Source organism: Osmia bicornis, chromosome 6, assembly GCF_907164935.1.
Source record: "Osmia bicornis bicornis chromosome 6, iOsmBic2.1, whole genome shotgun sequence".
Classification (NCBI taxonomy): Eukaryota; Metazoa; Arthropoda; class Insecta; order Hymenoptera; family Megachilidae; genus Osmia; species Osmia bicornis.
In genome coordinates, this window is record NC_060221.1 from 672,935 (window position 1) to 696,518 (window position 23,584).

Below are 23,584 nucleotides of genomic sequence, written 5' to 3' on the forward strand. Positions count from 1 at the left end.
TTTCTCCGTCTTGGTCTCGGTAACGCGTCAATTTAATCATGGTAATAAGACAAGGGTAATCACAATTATTAAGAAGCACAAGAAAAAGGACAAAATTGCCAAGCGTATTGAACATTTGAAATTTACATGGAACCAAAGCTGACAGAAGAAGCAACATTTCATGCTAATTCGTTCGGACAGCTATTGAGAACGTAGAAATTGCCGACTATTAAGTCTTTGTTTAGCAAGAGTACAGATATTCGCGATAGACAGAAGATCCTTCCTCAGAGCAGATTCAGAAGAAAACGTAATTGCAGTGTGCCTGTTTCGTGGTAGACGTACGAATTGACAAGGCAAATGGAATATCCTCTTCTCTTTCGTTTCTCTTCACGGCTCTTTTTCCACTTTGTGCAAACACGTTTTGAGAATGTGCAGATTGATGATTACTGCAGTCGACAGAGTCGTGCTTGTGCCACTTATGACGAAGCAATGTGGCAGAGCGTAAAATTTACGATAATGCAGGTTAGGCTCGTGAAACCTTAGCTGACCATGCTTGTGAAAATCGATGAATGATTTACAAGAACTCGCAGCGATAAATAAAACGTTGAAAATCGTGGAAAAGTGTTTGGACCATTTGACTTTTGCTTAGGATACGTATTTACTCAACAAGAGGTATTATTAATGTAGTGAGTTATGGTGTTTTTCTTTTCCTGAAGACTCTAATCCATTTGCATAAGCTGGAAAGTGTTCGGATGATTCAACTTCTGCCTAGAAATTTAATAATTCCATGAGTTATGGGTTCTTTGTTACAAAAATTATAATTACTTGCATAAAGAATATATGGAAATTGTTATTTATATATTTGGAAAATATTTATAACTCATTTCATTAAGACTTAAGTCTTCAAAGTCTCCACTAAGCTATAATTTTTATTCAGATTTACGAGCAAGTGCTCTAAGATCCTAAGAAAAGACAATCATTAATGTCCCATAAAGTGTTATCAGATAAACTTATAAAATTTGATGAACATCAGTATTAGACACTCTGTAATCAATCTCCTTTGTTAATTCTATTTTATTCCATTTCATAAATTTTTCTAACGTCACTATAATACGATATAAATAATTTCTTACATTTATTGCTAACTATCGCGTGTCTTAGAACATTCGTCTTCGGTTGCATCGCGTGTCTTCAATTTATTTGACGTTTAAAGAAGTCCAGTTTACCAAGGTAATCGATGCGAATCGCACGTGATATCATTCTGTTGCGATCATTCCGGATGTAAATGTAACCGAACGAGTAAATCATATCAGACACTCTCATTTTGTAACTGACATCTTTTACTCGGTAATGCTAAGTTCAAGATTTAAAGAAAGTGCATCAACTATCATGGCTATTTTATCATTCATCTAATTTACAAACTTTTACAAAATCATAGTTTGATCTAGATTATTAGTAGCATCGCGATGATAGATTTCTAATGCAAACTTAATTTACTTTAAATCGTGTAATTACAAGGATTGGAATTTAATCATCATCCATATTATCAGGTTGATTTAAGATGTTTATTTTTAACAAATCTTTGATTATTTTCACGATATCTTCTTATTCTTATTATCCATAATTTCTACTAATATGGGAGACGGATTTCTATGGAAATTCAAGGACCCACCCAAACATGGGTGCAATGAAAATTCTAATAAAAGTTTGAAGAAATATTATTTCTACGAGAGAAAATACAAAAGTCTCGGATAAAATATATGTAGAATTTTGAGAAAAATCTCAGTCTTTCGACTTCCGTTGGATGTTCCCCGTATGAAACAAACGCCTGGTGTCGCAACGCGATTGTCTGCTTCAGAGACACGCTTGCAACCGTGCCGTGTAACGGTTTGCGGCCCCTCGATGCGGACAGATCGGTGCTTTCATCGGGGTTTTCAAAAGACATTGCAAAAACGGTGGTGGTGTTGCGTGAAGAGGACGCCGCTTATCCGTTGATTTCAAAGCGTGGTCCGACCGTGTGGATCCTCGTAAATAAACGCTGTCCGGAGACGACACGGAAGAGAACGTTGGCGAACAACTTCCACCATGAAGACGAGGTGGTGGTGGTGAAAATCCTGCGTTCGATGCGCTGTGTGTTTCGACGTTGACCGTAAAATCGTGACAGAGATGTAGATGACGAAGGTTTTGCGTTGGTCGAGAGAAGATTTTACCTTCCGCTCATTTTTTTTCTTTTCTTTTTTTTTTTTTTTTTTTTTTTCAGGAGTTAACGTTAAGGGTATTAACGTTGAATTTATGGTTATGGTGTTTGATCATTTTTGGCTGTTACACGGTACGCCAGCGTGTTTTACGAGCAAAAATTAAGGAGATAATGTTATATTAATATAGGGGTCTGATAAATGTTTCGCGATTATGCAGAACAGGATCAATATTGTCAGTTTCAATGGCTTTGATACATATCAATGTTTGGCATAAATTTAAATAATTGATATTTTTTTCTGATTTTATGTGTATGCGATCAGTGTTCAGTAATGTTTCTTGAATTTTATTTACGCAAGCGTTCCATTTTCCACTTTTGATTTCCGTACTTTGTTGAAAGTAGAGTATCCGTAGAACGTAAGTTTTAAGGGGTTAATAAAATTGATAAATAAGAGTGTCGAGCATACGCAGAATCTCGCTCGTGAAACTCGAATAGTTGGTACGTTTTACCGAGCAGTGAAACGAAAGTTGCGATCCCGGGGTCAGCGTCCAGGCTTAAATTGACGTGTGTAATGAGCCCGTAAGAAAGTTCGCAGTTTTGTTATTTTTCAGCGACACAGTCCCGTCGGAGACGTCCGCACTTGATTAAATCTGCGGCCGAGATCAAGAAGGGATCTCGTCGGATGTGATTATCGAGAGAAATCTCGAGCCACGAATATGTACGTGGAATGTAATTGGTTCGATCGGCAGGGATTTAAAGTAAAGCTTGTTTTCGGCTTTCAATGGATATACATGTTCCGTCGCGGTTCATCGCGCTTCTGCTTCAAGAATTTAAGTGATACAGGATGAGATTGATTCGAGAACTTCTGAACTACTTTCAATTAAGTCAGACATATTTTGATGACATAAAAGTTTTTCAAAGTACCACTTATGATACATCAATTTAAAGCTCAAGACTTAATAAAAACGCCAGAGTTATTATTTTATCAATATCAGCACGATTGTGACCCAAATATTTAACCGAGGCCCAGATTTTTCACTTACTTTTCACTCAAGAAATACCATCAGCAACATGACAGCCCTTTATAAAACGTCTACTCTCTTCTGGAGTGACGTTTTACCCGAGGCAAGCAGACGTCAAAAAATCAGGCAAAGTAAAACTCTGGTAAGATCAAGCGGATCGAAGTTGGCTCGTCCTCATGAATATTCAGCTGAGCGAATCCGTTCGAGAGACGGAATATAACATACGTGTAAGTGGAAGAAGGACTGGTTAAACGTATTCATCCGTAGAAGGTGCCTTCCTGAAGATACCGATATCTCTGTGAATGCAACTCGTCCAGGTTAATATATTTATTATCCTGGTTAACGCGAATTGCCGTTGAATAGCCTGCCTATATGATATGGTACCCTCTCGCTTAGCGAGCAGAGGTCGCAAAAGGGAGAGGAAAAATCGTTCCGGGTAGCGTGCGTTGTCCTAGAATCGGGTTTATTGGAAATGTTGGAAAACACGCGATTAGTCCTTGCTCGGCTCGACGAGGAACTTAATCACCGTGCTGTTGACTGGGTGCGCCATTGGCTACTTAAAATCGGAGGGAAATGTCGTGGGAAAGTTGCAACAGTGTGCTTGATGGCGCGATTAAAAGGACAATTAATAAGGAACTTTCCTAAAGATATTAATCATTCAATGATTAAAAGATTTAACCAGAAATTTCATTAACCAGTTAACTGCAGTCAATTAGTTAAGGACCTTGGATGAAATTCTATATTTTATATTTGAAAATATTTCATTTCCAAATTAAAAAAAAAAAGAGATCATACAACGAAGGGTTAAACTTCTCCTGCTCTAATTCTCTACCTTCAGAAATGCTTCCTGAAGCCATACGTCTCTAATCCCCGTCTCCAATCACGCGATCACGCTTAAACCATCTAACGTTGAAGGTAACCGATAGGCAAGGCTCGTAAATCAGTTAACGACACTAAAACCCGAAGCTGAAAGTCACCCTGTATTCCGGTGTCTCGACCACCCTGTTCAAGCGTGGGCGCGTGAAACCTTGCTCGCACAATAACCTAGCGAATGGTTGTTGATCGCTCACCGATATCACGCACGAGCCAAGCTGGTTCTCCTCTTCTTCTTTCCACTCGCCTGAGCCCCGCGTTTCGCCGAGAGGCGGATGATAAAACGGCACCTCTCGGCGTGCGGCGAAAAAGTCGCGGATTCTCTCGCCAGCCGGGGAGTGACCGTCCCTAACAGCCGCGAATGAATATATTACGTCGACCAGGTGTGTATTAGCTGGCGCGTTGGACGCGAAGAAGGCTATTTACGTCGATAAATAATCGCGATGTTCGACGAGGGAGTCACGAGGCCGTTTAATGGGTGAACATTAAACTATACGGATTTTCTGGTTAAAAATTTCCTCTATTAGTAGGGTAAGATGGTATAGGAGTACGCACTTAAGCGTCTGATCGATATTCAGATGTACCTACTTTGATCAAGATTCGATTATTATAATATTTGAAAGTGTACCTACCTCTTACTTGCGCATAAATGGTTTGAACTCAACGTGAAGGGTTGATTTACGATTTCATCGGGAAATTATCTTAATAATGTTCAGCTGTACCAGTCAGGAAGATATCACTAGGAATACCGTATATTCTTGAGGTTCTCGCGAAAACGGGGCTGAAAGTGGCGAACGCGATCTCGAAGCGAAGAAAACGTGCATTCGCGCTATTAGATATCCGCTTGCTTTTGATCGATACCCCGCAATTTCGAGACGGCCACGTGAAGATACAGCCATAATTCCAGGAATACCAGTGTATAACGGAACACGCGGTTCAGAACGAAATATCGTCGAACAGAGAAGGATCCACGAACCGATATCGAATAGACGTGATAATCGAGAGAGACTGCTATAGCCGCGTATCGCACCTAGAATTTCCAACTTCCTGAATCGTTGAATCACCGAAGAACAGTTGGCATGAAGAGAGCTACAGATTGCTTATTCTCATTAATAAAGATTACTGTTGGTTATGTTCGAGCATTAATTACTGTCTACCGTTGATTATTATCTGTTCTGATAACGCAATTTTGTACAGATATGTTTGAACGATTAGAGCAGACAAGAACTGTGGTGCTGAAAGAGGTTTTATCAATAGAAAATCTTAGAGGTATGATTGTACACTTGGAAATTGAATAGGGGAGGCCTAAAGTAAAATAACTATCTTTTACTTGGAATAAAAATATGACATTTTTTTATAGATAATGATTTTATTTAGAGCGTAGAAAAATTGCAAAATTACTCATTCTTGAAGTATTATTAATATCAGATAGAATATAATAAAAAATTAAATATGAAAATTTGACCCAGTTAAAATTTGCTCTATTTTCTTCTATTTCTATCGTTCATAGAGCACTCTGCGCGTCTTTATTCATAGTACTGTAAGGATAAAGAAAAGAAGAAATATTTGTAGAAGAATGTTCAAAACCGATTTCCAGAATGCAACTGCAGCCGATGCATAGTGCAGCGCGTGCATGTGCATGTGCATGTGCATGTGCACCGGCAGACGGCGAGGATCTCGCGAGCACGAAACTTTCTAATGCCTGCATTAATATTTTTGTGCCTTCGAGCTAGAGCTGTTGCGTCAAAAGGTCGGCCTCAGCTCGTACGAGCCTTGGAACGGATACAGAGGGCGGGGCGTAACTTGAAACGAGGACCAAAAGGAGATGATTTCTGAACCGCAGTGTACTGTTCAATGAAAACTGTTCAATTTTAAACTCATTCTTACATAACTTAAGATTGATGACGAAAGCCTGATGCGCATTATTGCATTTAAATTGCAACGATCAATCTGTGTCCCAATATTGAATTCGAGGAAAGAATTAATCATATTCTTCGAGGAAACCAAAAGTGGTCGGTATAATGCATGTGAGTGGTCGAAAATTATAAAATTAATTATTTTGTTATTTGTCAAAATATGAAAGGATACACTTTCCTTTGAATATTTTTATTATAAACACGCTCTACATGAAGTCGTCTTAGAGCACAGTGTTGAAGAAAAATCAAATATTTCATTTTAAAATATCTTCAGAACTGTTGAATGTTTGAAATATTGTCTCAAAGTTACAAAGGTGTATAGAAGATAAAATTTCTTACACCTGTCACAGTGGATTCTGATGACATTCAAGGCGTTAAGCTACGCTTCGGTACCGTTCTAATGTCTCTTTGATTGAACATACTTATTTACGCTCTGAAAACTTATTTCTGCCTTCATAACGAACGCGTATTTTTCGTCTCAGCCTGATTTAATGGCTTTTTAAGCCACGATAACGAGGATGCTGGGAAGACCGTCGGATAAATGAGAACGTTAATTATCCGGTTATCCGGAAGGAACGGAACTCGTGCGTGCTCTTGTTGATATCGAAACCGGTAAAAATCCTTCTTACATTTATTTTTTATTTTCATTAGTGTCTTATGAGACTTCTGTAGGTACTTTTCTGGAGATTCGTGAAAATTCTTTGGTTAATAAAATTAACGAGGGAAGAAGTGTTAATTACAGAGAAAGTACACGAACAATGTTTGGATAGCAATTAATTAGTAAAGTGTCTTAGTCTTATATTGATTGCTGCAGTAAAATTTGTTATAGTGTTTATACACCATTAGATATTCAGAAGGCTAATATGCAAGTGCAATGTAGAGACTTCGATCAGTGTATCATAAGTTTTACGTAATTTGAAGAAATCTATCTTCCGAACGAAATTACGACGACATCAAACTTTCATCTTGTGGATTATTAGCTCAGGGAAAGTAGATATTAATCATGTAATAGTATTCCTTATACAAACTCATATTCAAAACACCTTTTGATTAGATGGTAAAACGGTAAATTTCTCTATGAAAAAAAAGAATATTCTTATTCTAATGAAAATTACGTAATCAAAAATAAATAATTTTATCAATTAATTTTTTATTATGTAAAAGAATATCCCAGTTATTATAACATCATAATTCCATATATACGATAATTGAACGTAAACGACTTTTGATGAAGTCACATAGATAAAATCGTATGTATTTCTAATGCAATGACGAACAGTTTATTAGCTGATAGTAATGCCGTTTGATTTCGCCCGGGGCGATGAAAAAAAAAAAGAAAAAAAGAATTGCTGTTCCTAGCAATTAAATAGCACCGGTTGTGCAGTGAAAAATCCTATTGCGCTACCATGACTCGGGAGATCTCATCCTATGTGGTTCTTCCCCGTGTAACAGCCACGATCGCCGACTAATCTCGAGCCGCTAACCGTTGAATTAGCAACAAAACGAGCCCGCGAGAAAATTACATGCCTGTTGTAGCGAACGCGCGCATCGAAAGGTCACCGAGACCGAGATCTTCCCTCGAAACCGATCGTTTCATTTCAGATATCCATGTATACAGGGTGAATTATCCGAAACAATCTACGTATTATTTATTAATTTTCCAAATGGAAAAAAGAATTTTACTCTTCAAGATACACCTGACATAATAATTTGAGCATTTTTCATTAGAGATATTTAAAATTAGAGAAAATGATGATAATATGTCTCCTCGGTTTTATATTTCTTCGAAAATTATTGAGAGGAACAAATTATTATCAGGAGGTTTTCATAATTTTCTACAAATAAGGGACTTAATTAATTTGTACGCTCATACGGGGAGGAATAATATGGTTCACCCTGTATACTGGATACAAGGAGCATCGATCTATCGCGCCACGCAATTGTCCTTGATAACGGTACACGATGCGCATGTAACGGGCTATCCTGATATATTATTGCTTTGTTCGTGGACCACGGGTGGGACCATGGTTATCGATAAATCGTTTACCATCACGCCGCCACCAATTACGAACGCTACACTCTCTTAGCCCATTTTCTGCACGATATCGCGCTGGAATCTCGCATGTTTCGCGTGAAACAAGAGGAAGAGCGCGTGTCAAATGATGTGAAACGAGGTGATAACGAGATGGGCAATGAACCGTGACACTGCACCGCTCAGATACAAGCATGATGAATTTCATTCGATGGATTATTCACACAATAATGAAGAATGCGTGAATATCATGGGAAGCAATGAAATTTTTCAATACTTCAAGTATTTCTTAACCATTTAAAGACGAAGCATTTCTAAGTCGTTGAATATTTTTTATTCATTTTATAATAGAAATTTTTCACTCAATTCACAAAATTTCACCACCAATTTCAATTTTCACCTTAAAGAACTTTCTTTACTTTCCTGTATTTAAGTAATCGAGCATCGACGAATCGATATCTAGATTATTGAAAGATTGATTGACATTTGAATGCGGATCGTTTAGCAATGACAACGAGATTATAGTATTATACGATTCAGCGTAGCCTTTAGTTTCACTTGAAAAGTAGAAATGGAAATCTGTAATCAGTTTTCCATTGATAGTAAAGTGATGTCCACGTTGAAGCAATTAACGCCTTTGAAATAGAGGAAGTCTGTAGAGAGATAGGGAGATTTCAATGCCTGGTTGATGCACTCCTATTGTTCCTTAGTTGCAAGAAGACCGAATGGTACAAAAGGTATTTCGTATTTTTTATTCAGAGCCGTTAGGCTACCGACGAAACCGGCAGAGTTGGCATCGTGTTCGAGAAAAGGATTATCCCTTGAGATAAACACACTCGAATTATCAACAAACGTGCTAAGGCTCGACCGTACATTCATTCGGTCTCGAGCCTTCCTGGAGTCAACACACGATCGAAAAGTCGGATATTCATATTCTGCCATTTCTTAATACTAATGAATTGATAGACATAAAATACCTACATAATAGGAAGTTATTAAATTCTGTTCTTCACCTTTTATATTTGTATATTTAAACATTATCAGCTTATTTAATTGTAGTCTTTACAAATTTTCTTTTTATATTTCTTTAGGAAAATATTAATTTTGTAACTTACGCCTATTATAGTAATTATTTTTGTCTGCTGCAACAATTCCGAGAATCAAATTTCGTGGTCAAGTTTTCTCAGGAAATATCCTGAGAATTGTACGACACGCTGGGATAAGTGGAGAGTTAAATTTCGACTTCTGCGAAAATTGTTTACGTAATGATACCGCAGATTTTACGAGCCACCAAAGTACACGTTTAATCCGAAGGAAATTTGGCTTTCTTGATTTGGATACATCCCAAGTAATACATAATTTTATGAGTAATCAAAAAATGATGTTAATTATAGTTACCTTGCTTAATGATTCTTATATTGCTCGCGAATGAAACTCATTAACCCTTGCAATGATGGTTTTTGGAATTTCGGGGAAGATAAAATAAAATATGAAAAATTCTAAAACCTAATTTATTCTGTTTAATACAAATCTTATTCATCAAATGAGGTTTGCATAATTTTTTGTGTGACTCAAAATATTTGAGACTTCTTTTGCAAATCAAAAAATTCTTCAGTAGTCTGAATTGCAAAAAATCATGAAATTGAATTTCCTTTTAAAAACAAGCATTATCATTTTACCATCTTGACAATGTTTACTTTTAATCCCACACGTTACATCTCTCTTTCACGCAAAAAAGGCGAGAAAAAGAAATATCAATCATAACAACAAATAAATCAATTTTCTCTCCGATATCCCGGTGCTTTTAAGGACCTCATCAAAAGTCATAAATCATCGGTCCTGCTAATTTCTTTATCATCAACAGGTCCATGTGTTTACAGCTCGTTGGTTGGACGTCGGTCAAGAGCCGAATTTCACCTGCTCCTCTTTTTCGATCCGGCTAAATTGCTCGACCCGAGGAACGGACAGGAAACACGCTTCGACGAATCCCACGGCCATATTCCATCGAGGTTCGTGGGACAACCATCGGACCCCGTACCCTGTGGTGTTGGGTAAGTAAATTATTACTTTACATGGTGCTGGCTGCGACTGAATTGATTATCTTAATTTAATAACGAGAGGATTAGAACAGGGAGGTGTTACTTTTGTGAGCTATAAATTTCCCTGTCTAATTTTTATTTCGATTTATGAAGGAAGGGATCAAAAATAGGCAATTGCTTTAATTGTAAGCTGTTAAATATTTTATTTATTTAAACATTTAGAACATTTTTGCATGTTCTAACTTTTGAACATTTAGATCTTGATGTATCTAATGATCTAAGTAGACTCAGGTTTGGTGTCATCGATCAGCTCGTTAACACGTTCACCTGTAACAGACCACTAATTATAGAGATATATAGGTGCTCATCTTCGTCGCGATGCATCGATTTCTCCTCGAACATTCTTCCCCGAGGAGGCATCGTTAGCCTAGAAAGTCCAAGAGAACGCGATCATAGTTTTTTGCTAGATCACTATCTCCTAATAATAACAATTTCGTCAAAAGACTGGTGATCGGCAGCGATTTTGTTGAGTCTTCAAAAGCAATTTTAATACTATAATGTTTGATGAACGTTTTGTTTAACGAAAAGAATTCAGCTCTATGTCGGTTTCATTGTGTCCTGTAAATATAATTGGTCACGAGTTTCGATATCGATGCTATCTATAGAATCTATTTTCTGTCCTTTTGTTGAGAAATTGTGGAAGAGTAACGGGTACTGCTTGCAATTTTCTCTGATTAATGATGCTTTTTAGTTATTTTGTTGGGAAGGTGGGGTCGTTTCTGGAGAGAAATGAAGGGAATGTAAGTAAGCAGAAAGTTAGAAAATTTATCTAATGGTTATTTTGAGCAACTTCACTATTACTTCTACTAATAATGAAGAGAAGCAAATTGAATGCTTGGAAATTTGTAATTTGCAAATTAACTATTCTCAATTTTAATAATTAGTATTACTATCATTTCAATAATGTAGGGGAACATATTGAAAGATCGGAATTGGAAATTTGAAAGTTGGCAATTAAATGAAAAATAAGAAAAAATTTTAATGAATTGACAACGATGTCGTTCGTGTCGATATGTCTCCAGTTTGCCCTTATTTTACTGTGAAGTGAAATCCGAACGCGTGCCGATCCCGAGGAGATCTATGATCCTTAAATGGCGTTTTGATCCGCTTCGAGGATCTTGTACAGCAGTACATACACCGGTGTCTAATTGCGATGAAAGCGATGATGAAGTGGACACTCGACGCTCCAATGAATTACGATCCTAAGGTCGTAGCAAAACGACGAGAAACGAGGGGTCCGCAGCCACGGGACACTTGGGTCATGGATCGAATTGATCATGCAAACGGATCACGATTCGTGGAATGATCGGGTCGCGGTACTGTAAAATAAATTAATCATCCGGTAAATACAGGGTGTTACATTTTATAATATTGATGTATTGCTACTCCTTTTGATGGATCTAACTGTGGGTCCATTCATCTGATAGTAAATCTTATTGTCTTTATGATAGGAATTTACAATTTGATCAACACTTTTATGTAAAATTATGATTTTCAAATATTTCTGAAAGACGTGATGATTTTTTTTTTCTTTTTTTTTTTTTAATATTCCCCTTCCAATGAGACACTTATTAAAACAGAATTTATTAATAATTTTCAACGAGAACAGAATTTTTACAATTGATCAAATTTTGTAGATTAAAATAAAAAGAAAATTAACTCAATTTGATGGATAGTTTTGAAAATAAAAAATTTATAAATACAGCTCCTTTTATGAAAAATGGTAGAGCAAAGTTACATAAAAAATCACATAGCATTTGCAAAGGTTAATAATAATTCCTTTATAAAAGAAACATACTCTAAAGCATTCATTCAGAATAACATAAACCGGAAGTATGAAAAAAGATCGAAACTTGAATCATTGGAAGGACGAAACAAATGTACTATTGTATCCAATGTCTTTGAGAACGTCTAAAAAGCGTAGGCGTATTAAACCGTGAAACAAATGGATTATTGAATCGTATACCGAAACAGTTGGATCTTGTAATTGTCGAATCATGAACACTGGTTGGGATAACGGAACGCGTGGATCAAGGAATGGTTAGACCCTAAGATAAATGGGTTACGGAACTGTGAAATCGCTACACGGTTTAATAACGGAACGGATGGATTTCGAGACGGTCAAATTACAGAGAAACAGGATCCCGAAGGAAACGGATATCAGGAAAACTGGGCAATGGGTTGTTTCATAAACAATACCGTGATTTCATAACCCTTAACGTGTTAATTAAGAATATATACATAGGATTTAGATCATCTTTTCGATCATTTTTATTAAAAAAAAGAAAATGGGGGAGAAGAGACAGGGAGAATCCATCGAATAAAGTATCCATGTTTATAAATAAAAATATGCAAATTTGAGGTCATAATTAGCAATATCGATTAATTGGTAGACAGAAGCGATCATTTCTGATAATTCCTCGAAATACTTTCTCTCACCGCACCGGTGGCAATTATCAATCGGTGCTGCAGCAGGGATTCAAATGATGGTATCTCATAACGTTGAAACATGGCGTTTAGAGAGCATAACCAATGGAAATTACGCGTTTGTTGAGTCTGATAAAAAAAAGCCTACCAGTCGCTACAGTGTTTCGCCGTCGTAATGAAGACGATTTCTTTCCATCGTGCTAATGCCCGGCTGGTGGTTAAAAGAACATTGCTCGGCTCCGCTGTAGCCAGTGATTGCATCTTAATGAAAGAAGAAACGCGCATGTAGCTGAGCATTGGGTCGGAAAAGTGGTTTCTTTTTCTTTCCGTTCGTATTCTTCATCCTCTGTTGCATATATCTTTTTATATTTCCAAGGTTGTTGCTGTTTACAATAATTTTCTTCTTTTATTCAAAACAATAAAACTGTTTGCCAGGTTTATTATGCAAAGTAAACGTTATTAATGCCTGTAATCAGTAAATACCATTTAAAAAGAGAAATATTTCATACACCATTCATAAAGACCATTCATATTTATAAATAGCTTCTGAAGAAAGTACTTACATATCACTTCACTTACAAATACATACTGCTAATATTATTAGATACTCCATAAATATTACCGTTTAAAAATAGATACCACGTTATCTAAAAAAATATTATCAGTACGTATCACTTCAGTTACAAATATCGGTACATAATAGGAATAGAATATATTATTAGTGGCTATAATCCATAAATATTGCTTCACTAATATGTACCGTTTAAAAATCAAAATTCCACATTAGTTATGTTTAAGTAGAATCCAGGTAAATAGAGACTATCGTCTAGTATTATCAGTACACATCACTTACAAGTTAATAGGAATAGAAATCATTATGGTGGCTATAATCCATGCATAAATACCGTTTAAAAATGGGAATACCGCATTACTTATTATTCACAAATATTTCCATTGAACATTAACGGATCGGTGACCGTAATACCCTGGACGACCTAACTAAAAGGAAAAAAGGTACACGGTGACTGGGTGCTCAGTACATCCTGAGGCAGCAAAGTGTGACCACCATAGCCGCCATCCACCTCGCGTTTCTTCCGATTGTTCGGGCCAGTTCATGCCTGGTATCGGGATACAGGGCGCACAATGGGACACCGTTGTGTCGTCGTTACACTGTTCGCTCGGTTACTCTTCCATTACCCTCCTTGTTATTCTTCTTATTACTATTATTATTCTTATTGTGAAGCGGTTCCTATTAACGATCGAAATCGGGAGAGAACGTTGAGTCACTCCATCATTGGCGTCGCAAATTTTGTCAATAGATATTATTTCAACCTGTTGATTTATATAAAATCAACACCATTTATCTATAATTCAAATTTAATACACTTAAGTAATTAAAAAAAAAAAAAATTGCAACAAATTACTAAAAATTCTGTACAGTATTGCTATACGTTAATTATTATGAATTGTCATTGAAAAAATGATGAATTTTTCATTAGTGTAAAAATTAGACATTTTTGTTGGCTACATGTAACAGAGGTGAGTTATGAGTTTCTATTCTACGAGTATTCTGAGGGGTAAATAAAACAAAAGGAAGAAAGAGGAGACGCCAATGGATGATATGGCTAATAATATCGCGTGCTATGTGCTTATGGAATCGAACGGATTAGAAGCAGATCTAGTTGTTGCTAGGAATCGTCCGATTCTCAGGCGTGGCTGAGCAAACACAAAAGGGGCATCGAGATGCTGAATAAATGAACGCCGAGACAACGGACAAACCTCCTCTTCCGGTTCAACGGAGAAACATAAGAAGCGTTGCCGCACGAGATTTTCGAGATAACTCGGACGATTTAGGTTTATGCACCGTTGAACGGTTAAATGTTATTTTCTAACATAGAGAAACGGGAGAGATCGTGGCGTGTCAGCACCTCTTCGCGGTGAACGAAACTCCTCCTTAGAAAGGGAACTTTGTAAGCGGCCATCTTAAGTTTTAATGGATTATTATAAACATTCTAGTTTGAAAATTATTATTCCACAGCTAGAAAGTTAAATGATAAATCTGAATTGTCTGAAAAATACTAAAACAATCTCATAGTAGCATAGACATTTCAATTCATCAATGCTACCCGTTAGATTTTTCAATTTTACCCGCAGCGGACACCAACAGCGTTAAATATCACTTTTGTAATTAATCGCGGCTCGGTTTAGATTCCGTGGTACGGAACTGTCCAACGATTATGATTTATCGACACGAACGTTGTCGCACTCAGCTGAGAATTAAACGTATGTTGGATGGAAACACCGTTATCGGGAGATATCAAGACCGCGCCCATTCACCGCGAAAATCGACCTTTCACGCGGGGTGAATCGCGCACCTGTCGCTGATAAAACACGTTAAGAGCTTTAGCCACGGGATATTCGCTGTTAATCGCATCGATGTTTCATTCATTCGCCTTTTATTTGTGCAGAATGTTCCGCTTGACACGTTATCCGCTACTTACGGAACTCTATTTTCACTCAGACTCGCGATTATCCTGGAAAATCTCTCTTTTTTTAAATAAATTTTTCTTGGAGAATGATTTTGTTTTTCATTAGAGGAATCAAAGATCCGTACTAAAGTTACATATGATACATTGTCTTGTTATACTAAATGTATCTATTGTTAGTCAATATTGTACACGTACCAGAGTCTATAGAGAACATAAAAAAAGTAGAAACACAATGTGTTTCCTTCATCCAGGAATCGATTGTGTGCCAAGTGAAGCAGCTCGTTAATCCCAGGACGATTGCAATAGTTATTGGTCACGGTTCGACGAACAAGAGCCCGCAGGAGAGTCTTCACATACGTTTCCATGATTTTTACTCGTTTTACTTTTTCTCCTTTTTGCCCGTGTTGTCCTCATTCGTCCTGGTCCCTCCTTGTCGCGCTTCCTTCGTTCCCGAGACCTACTTTAAGGAAGATCGAGAGAGTCGCTTCTTGTTACCTCGGCAAAAGGAGGTCCTGGTCAGCTGAGGAGACACCCAGGGGCGTATACCAACGTCCAATCTTACTTTTCTCTTGCTGCTAATGGATTTAGATTGTAGACAAGCCTTAGAACGTTAGAATATTGGAATTTTAGAATTTTGAAACTTAAAAATTTTAGAATTTTATCTGTCCAAGTCTACTATTGTTTGAAATTATTATTTTATTATTCATCTGATCGCCGTGAAACCACCGTCGTCACCCGAAAGCTTTCGGAATCAACGATAAATCATCTCCGTTCCCACTAATCGCAAGGCTAGTAATTTGTCAAGTTAACGAGCCGTTTGGACGTTGAAAATTCTTATTGACGTTGAAATAAAGCCCGTCAATAGTGAACATAAGAGTGTGTATAATGGGGATACTATAGGCGCGGTCGATTTAGCACGGAACCACACGAATATCGAGAACCCCTCGCGAAGAAGGAACCTTTCCACCGCAATTTCCGTGACCCCATGTAAGCCGTCGCGAGGTCAGATCGATAAATCAACGTCAGGTTTCAACGATTCGACCATTGATAACGGGACGATGCGAACAAGGAAGTGTTTTCTGTTGAAAGGCGATCGGACGTTTTCGAGGCTCGCCCGTTGATCGCGCTCTCTACCAGACCTGCGGAATTCCGCGGACGTTCTTCGGCATCTCTCTACCTCTTTCGTATCCGTCCAACCATCTCTGCATGTTCCTTTGCGAAATTTCGAAGAAATTTCACTTTAATAAAATTCAATTTCTCTTTAATCAAGCCCTCTTTCACAATTTCCAATATCATGGTACAGATTTTTAATATTTTTCTTCCAATTAGCAAGCTCGGTTGGACTCAATTAATGTGACAAATCCATCGAGATCTTTTTAAAAACATCATCAGTCAATACGTCGTCGCAGTGAGAAGTCATTATCAAAACATACATATAGGTACTTCATTTTAACGAAGCATTCATATTTGAAGGAGCAATTTAAGCATCACCCAATTAACTTATCCGATTCTTCAAGAGCCTTGAATTAAGATCTAAGAATGACTATCACCCACGCTGAATTTGAACACGGAACGCATAAGAAACGAGAAATCTTTTTCACTCGGTGTAGAAATTTCTTTGGCCACGAATCGAACGTCCTTTCTGTCAAAGGAAAATGGGACACGTCAAAAGACCGTAACCCTCTGCTATGAATTCGCGTTGAACCGCCCACGCTGAACGGTACGTAATATTTCATCCTAATGTCACAACCAACGAGACCAGACACACGTTTATAAATAAGACGGAGTCAATGGAAGCTGTTCGAGCAGAGAACACGCCTATTCGAATCCTGTCAACGGTTCGGTCTCACTCATTTGACACGGTTGCCTAGCGTGAAGAAACTTTCGGTCACTCGTGGTTTTTCGTCTTTATAATTGTTCAGGTCTAAAGTTGGAATAATATATTTTGAAATTAGTTTAGGGCAGTTGTGGGCACATTAAGTGGGAAATATCAAATTTTCCAACATACAAATTTAGAAATATCGAATTTTCCAGCTTTCGAATTTAGAAATATAGAGGCACAAAGTTTCAAGTTCCATCCCTCAAAACTTATAATCATAACTAACCAGCTCGATAAAGCCTGACAAACCTGCAAGAATGATCAAGGGAACATATACATAAATTACGTTATCAGGAATCCTAATCGTGGCTGTGTCGATCCATCTAACACAGGAGGCGACCAAATCACGCAATCGCGCACATCGTTTCGCACACCATCGGAGTAATTAGAGCTCGACAAAACGGAGTCCCCATAAATATCCTTCGTCTGTGGCAATCGAACTCGCGAAACAGCTCGGCTGGCAATTAGGTTTCTCCGCGCAAAAACTCGCAGCCTTCGTCGAAGCTGGCAACTTAATTGGCCCTGAATAAAATCGTGGCGACTTCAAAAGATACAGCCACGTCGCGTTATCGGTGTTCGATAAGAAAATTCCAATGGTAACTGGTCGTTACAGGGTGACCAAGGTAAAAATATAATCTACCATGTGTCTCGATGAGCTTGGCCACGCGTCGACGATGTCCAAGAGCAGAGAAACGGGACCCTGAATAAAAAAAAAAAAACGGGATATACCTGAATTTGTAGACGTTGACGTATGTCAAACCTGTTCAAATAAAAGGAATTAAGGCATTTCTGGTATTTATGACTACTGGCCAAAGTGCTTCAGATAGTATGTCTGTATCTGTCATATCATTTTTTGAAGTAATTGATACTTGGAATTTGATTTATTTAATATTTTTTATGAAGAATAGTCATCTCCGGATTAATCTTTCTCCTTTCTTAACGAAACAGCTCTAATACACCTGTTGCTGAGTTTCATCTCGTCGCAGGTGAATTCCCATCGAGTTTGATAATTGTTTATCATTAGTAATGATGCACGCGAACAGCATCGTGAGGCATTCAATGACGTAATCCGCTTGATACTGCATCGACAGGAAATGTCGCTCTCGTGTCAGAACAAAAGAAAGGCGAATAAATTAAGAGAGTTACACGAACGTGTAGTGACATGATAGTGACATTTATTAACATAATATTGAATACATGATGCGTTTGTCAGCGTTATCACAGCTTTTTCATTAACTCTTCCGCTACGATCATCTTTGTCAGAAAATGCATTCTCTTTAAATAATTCTTTTTATTGTTATTCACATTCACTCACATTACACATTCTTTACATCTTTGAATGACTTGCTGAAAGATAAAATGTCGAAAACGATTTTTTCATTAATCATTCAATTATACGCATCGATGCATGTATTTTCGTAGCTTCGCGTTTCAAATAGTTGATATTCTTCCGCAAAGACGAACATTCAGATTCTATTGAAATTGTCTGCATGATTGTTCATCTGGAATTCATTTCAGAACAAAGTGACTTTATTTGCAATTGGATACTCGTACATACTAATCTTTCCGGTACTTTACTTTTATCCCTACTTGGATTCAACCTCTAATCACCTGGTATTTATCGTTACGTAAATTATTATCGCTGTAATCTTTAAAATCTCCGATAAGGATCCTCATTATTTGCAAATCTGCAAATGAAACTCTGGAGAATTTCACATGTTGTACCTGGATTTCTCTTGCTATATTTGACTTTTTTTTTATGTAAAGGGTAATGACACGTTTAGGCGTGCATGCATTTTTAATGGATCGCCTTTGACCCAGTTAATTTGGTTTCGCAAGGGTGAACACACGGTATCGTTGGAATCCGTGTGAATTTTCTCCATTGTTTCGAGTCCCGAACGAAATAGAATATCGACTGGTTACAATTCCTTTCCATTCGAAACCTAGCTGACTCTTGTGCTATTCAGTATTTTTTCCAATGTTCGTACAACTCTCTTTATTGATTTATTTAGACGGACTTATGAATCATCTGTTCGGAATGAATCACGAATTTGCTCGAGTAATTTTGCTGTTTATTATTTAGAATTTTAATTTCAAAAACAGGTGGCTTTGAAATCATTTAACAGTTCCATTCCTTATTAAATATTTTAATGAACATATGACATAAATTTCATTTTGCATTTATAATTATTTTATGTTTCATACTTAGAATTATAGTATAGTTGAATGATTGGTATTCGCGAATCTTTGAGAAATTTCAGACGTTGAGAGAATTATAAGGTTGAACTATAAATCAGACAAGAAATTCGGCCAATCTTAATAATATCGTTTGAAGCAAAGTGTTTGACTCGTTTCACGTGTACAAGGGACAACTGTAAAATACACCTAATCACGAAGGCCGTCCACCTTGCTCTTATACCGGGTGTCTCGTGTAACCGGTCTCGTTCCGCTTCCCGACGATCCTTATCGAATTAACGCTAATGCCTTTACGTAATGTCGCTGAACCGCTTGTTCTATTTTGACTCTGATACCGGTTTCTCGTTCGCAGATAAACAATTTTCCATTCTCGTATTATCAACTGAAGGAAAACGAACGTTAGAAAAATTTCTTCCATTATCAATCGCGATTTTAATTGACCGTCAATATGTTAACGCGTTAAATGCCACGAGGGGTCATCGATGATTGACATCCGAAATTTGAAATATTAGAAACTGAAAATCTAAAAATTTCAGAATCTTAGAATTTGAAAATAATGAGGTCAACTCACTTTTTTGGGGGGCAGAACGGGTTCACCTTGGTCCCTAATTACAAGGTAGCAAATTGAAAGTTTGAAATAAAACTACTTTTATCGTGAATAATTAGCATTCGATCCGTGAAGATTCATTCAATTTCTAAAATTCCTGATTTACTCCAGTCTTTTTTTTGTTTTTTTTTTTTTTATTTATTTTGTCTTCCCTACACGACCGTATAGCCGCACAATGCGCCTAGAAAGTGTGTCAGAGGTGTACGTTTCAATTCTCTCGGTTGATTTTTCGCGGCGAACGTTGCGGCACGCACCGAGGGAACAGGTGATTAATAGCGCGCCTTGTTTCGCGTTAACGAGCATCAAAAGGAGAAAGAAAAATAGAAACGTAACGCGTGGCTGGGTACGTAATCGGTTTCCAAAGTAGATCTATCGGGAAACCTTGAATATTCATTGGCCGCGATGGCTTCCTCGAGTTCGATGAAAATGTCGGTCGTGGGAAGCTCCTGTAACAGGATCGTTCTCTTTCCTTCTTTGTCTTTCTCTTTTATACCTGATTCTCTATGCTTGTTCTTGTTCGAACTGGGTAATCTTCGAAAGACGGAAACGTTGCGTGGAAGGCGGAAGCCGAAGATCTATTTCTTTATATAGAGAAAATGGCGTTTAACCTGTTAAGTGGATGATTTTCTGGTCGAAAGAAAGTCATTTCCTTTCTATATCTGCGGTAACGAGCTGTTCGTAACAAGAGTCTACAGATTTTTACCATTTCTAAATTTCTAATTTTGAAAATTTTATATTTATAAATTTTGAAGTTGGAAAATTTGAAAATTTGGAAGATGAAAAATTTGTACATTTGTTAATTAATAAATCAAAGCGGTCTTATCTTCCTAATCCGTTTAGATAAATGGATTTCTATACTACTTGGACACACAATAGACGTTTTCCTTCAACAACAAAGCGCTTTACGAGGCTCATAACTTGTCGCTTACGCATAAAATTGACAAAGTAGTTACGGGTCAAAGACGCCTCGTTTACAACGAGTCAAGGGTTAACGATAAACACTAACCTGCCGTGTAAATCGTAATCGGTTACAATTGGCGTATCGATGGTACACAGCTGTAGAAAAGAGGAATTACTGAAAGCAATCAGCTTTTATTTCGATTAGATGTTTGACACGTGGAGTGAAGTGCTTGTTCCAGCACTGCCTCCTGGCTATTTATAATGTACGACAAGCGACGGTAGATAAAGTAAAGCGGTTTGTACGGACCGCTTGTTTACGCGTTGTAATTGCAAAAATTTTGTTACCCTGTCGACGATTATAATGAATGGACCGAAGACTCTTGTAATACACTATTGACCAGATGTATGGAATTCACTTGATTCTTCGAAGTAAAGGAAGGATTTCTGCTTTGCATTTAATTTGCAAAAATCATTCGTTAATACACAAAATTATACGGGACAAAAATAATTTACAAAATGAGTTTCAAATGAAAAATAAACCCTACGTAAAATAAGATTTCATAGGCATATGTTGTGATATTTAAGTATTTCATTTAAATGACTCACCCTTTGTATTTAAGATGAAACAAAAAAAAAAAATGAAAAAGGAACAAATGAATGGCCAAGAAAATAAGGATTAAACTGGAAAAATTCATAGATTAACCAGCCACTAATGCTTTCTAAGTTCTCTATCTTTCTTTTGCTTCAACTTCATCGACAGGCGAATCGCGTTTCACCAACGTTGCTCTAAAACAGTCTCTGGTGTTTGTCAGCGATTAGCATAATAGTTTATCGACTACCAGCACCGTGGAATATCGTTAATAACGCAGTCACGGATACCGTACCCTTTCGGCTTGTCCTTCTGCGATCGTGGGGCGTGCATAAAATACGCAGGTCTCTCTCGCCACGCTATTGGTTCTAGCCAGGCTCGAGCCCCATTTCCCTTGCATTCTGCATTGCTGGGCCCGACATGCATCTCGTCGGTTTGATTTTTCAACCGGCCGGATATTTATGCGCTCCTCGAAGCCTGTTGCCACCTCGAACAAGTAGGTGGATAATTGCGTTTACGTCGTTCAGATCGAGAATAGCCGTGGAAGCGGCGCGAAAAGTTAATCATGCGTTGCCCACCGTTCGTTCCCCTTTTTACTTTTTTACTTTTTTTTTATTCCTCTCGCGTTTGCTTGCCGTTTTCCTATCGACCACCATTACTTTGGTTAACTGCGATGGAAATCTAAATTGTTCCGAGGTATCCATATACGGGTGATGCTTGAATTTTTGTAGGATTTCATTAACTAAAGCATTAGAAACTCTTCTAATGAAAATAATTTTATTTCGAATGAGAAATTTTTCTTTTTAATTTCTATTGTGTGCCTTCTATTGGTGCAATTACGACTTTTGGGGTATTTGAGCCAGGGTACCTTAGAATCTTAGAATTTTCAAAATTTAGAATGGTGGGGGTGCAGTCTACTTTTGGATAGAGGGCAAAGCCAATGATGCCTTTTATTTTGAAATAAAACACCAAATAATTAAAGCAGAGCACTGAAAATATTAATATGGCGAAGTTGCGTACCCCTACCTTATTCAGGTGTATCAAATCGAGTCAGCTCATTCGGAAATATGTACCCTGTACCGGTTCGATATCTCTTCCGAGTATTCCGTTTGACCGTGATGTGCATTATAAATACAATTTCGACGGCGGTTACCCATCAAGCTGCACCTTCCGCGAACCATTGATGGATCCCCAGATTTATGGCCGGTTATGAGCGCTAATGCGAGTTTCGTGTACACCAGCATCAGCTGTGATTTACTATCTTAATAGGACACGACCGGTGAAATCTGGTCCGATCGTTTCTCGCCCTGTCTGTGATAATTAATTCAATTGTGCGAACGATTCCATCATGCAGCTGTCTCCAGGATCATTTGTCAGTTGATTCTTTCTCAATACCATCTACCACTTTCTTTCTTTTCTTTTACAATTTTTCGTTCTGCCTACTCATTTACTAACGAGACGATCGTTAAACGTTTATTACACGCTCAGTCAAGTTTAACTCGTTGAATGGCTCGAGATGATCGAATTGAACGGAGGTTATTAGTTTCGTTTATTCTTAAGGGCCCGCAGCATCGTATGCTTATTAGGGTTATTCGAATCAATTAGCATTATTTAGGTGATGCTTGCTTTTCCTCTTTGCTATGTTGTTTGTGGGTCTGTCGGGTAACGTTCCTATGCTTTTCAAAGTTGGAATTGAAATCAGTCACTGGTGACTGATGAGGTCACCGGTGAGGTGAGGATTTTTTCGGGGGTGGTCTAGTTCCTTTAGAAATTTCAGAATTTTTTAATTTTACAATACCTATTGTGATTTTGAAATTGTAAATTTTTAAATTGAAAGGAGATCAATACATATACATTTTTGGGAGGTGGGTCAAGCTCACCCTGGCACATTGAATTAATTTGAAGAACCCTTTCTATCTGAGGATCATAGAACCTTATTCGAGGCACGCGGCCGGACACTTACATATAATCTCGTACATTGGAATATACAATTTTCACGTACAACAAAGTTTCGTATGGAACGTTATCCTTATTACGCGCACGTTACGGGTTCCAAGAACAAGCACTGTCGCAATAATTGTACGGAATGTCGACTTCTAGCGGGTACTAGCCATAATAAGCGGCACTCGCGTATTTAGTAGGCTGTCGTGTAAATTATATTACACGCTGAGTCGCTAAATTACCAAAAGGTCAGAGGTTGAACGATTATTGGCTTTCGATAAAAGCCTCTTAATTGCTGTTCCGCGAGATATTGGCTGCATACATGCTCGACAATTTTCGTTGCGAACCTTCGTAGCCACCATCGCGATCACATTACGAAATGATTTAATGGTGCATTTTAATTAACGCAATTAACGAATAGAAAAGACATTTATACTT

At 37.6% G+C, this 23,584-nt stretch overlaps 1 long non-coding RNA gene across 4 annotated transcripts; it reads right to left on the bottom strand.

Moving 5' to 3' along the window:
• Positions 1-10,322: 10,322 nt before the first annotated feature.
• On the bottom strand, positions 10,323-14,802 carry LOC114873487. 4 transcript variants are annotated; one of them, XR_003788950.2, is made up of 3 exons: positions 13,109-14,802; positions 12,694-13,011; positions 10,323-10,385 (listed from the first exon to the last, which is right to left on the bottom strand). It is a non-coding gene; the product is annotated as an uncharacterized LOC114873487 (long non-coding RNA). The 4 variants fall into 4 exon arrangements; XR_003788953.2 differs by lacking the exon at positions 10,323-10,385 and having other exon boundaries at positions 12,136-13,011; positions 13,109-13,909; positions 14,694-14,802; XR_003788951.2 differs by lacking the exon at positions 10,323-10,385 and having other exon boundaries at positions 12,136-13,011; positions 13,109-13,192; positions 13,306-14,802.
• Positions 14,803-23,584: the final 8,782 nt, after the last annotated feature.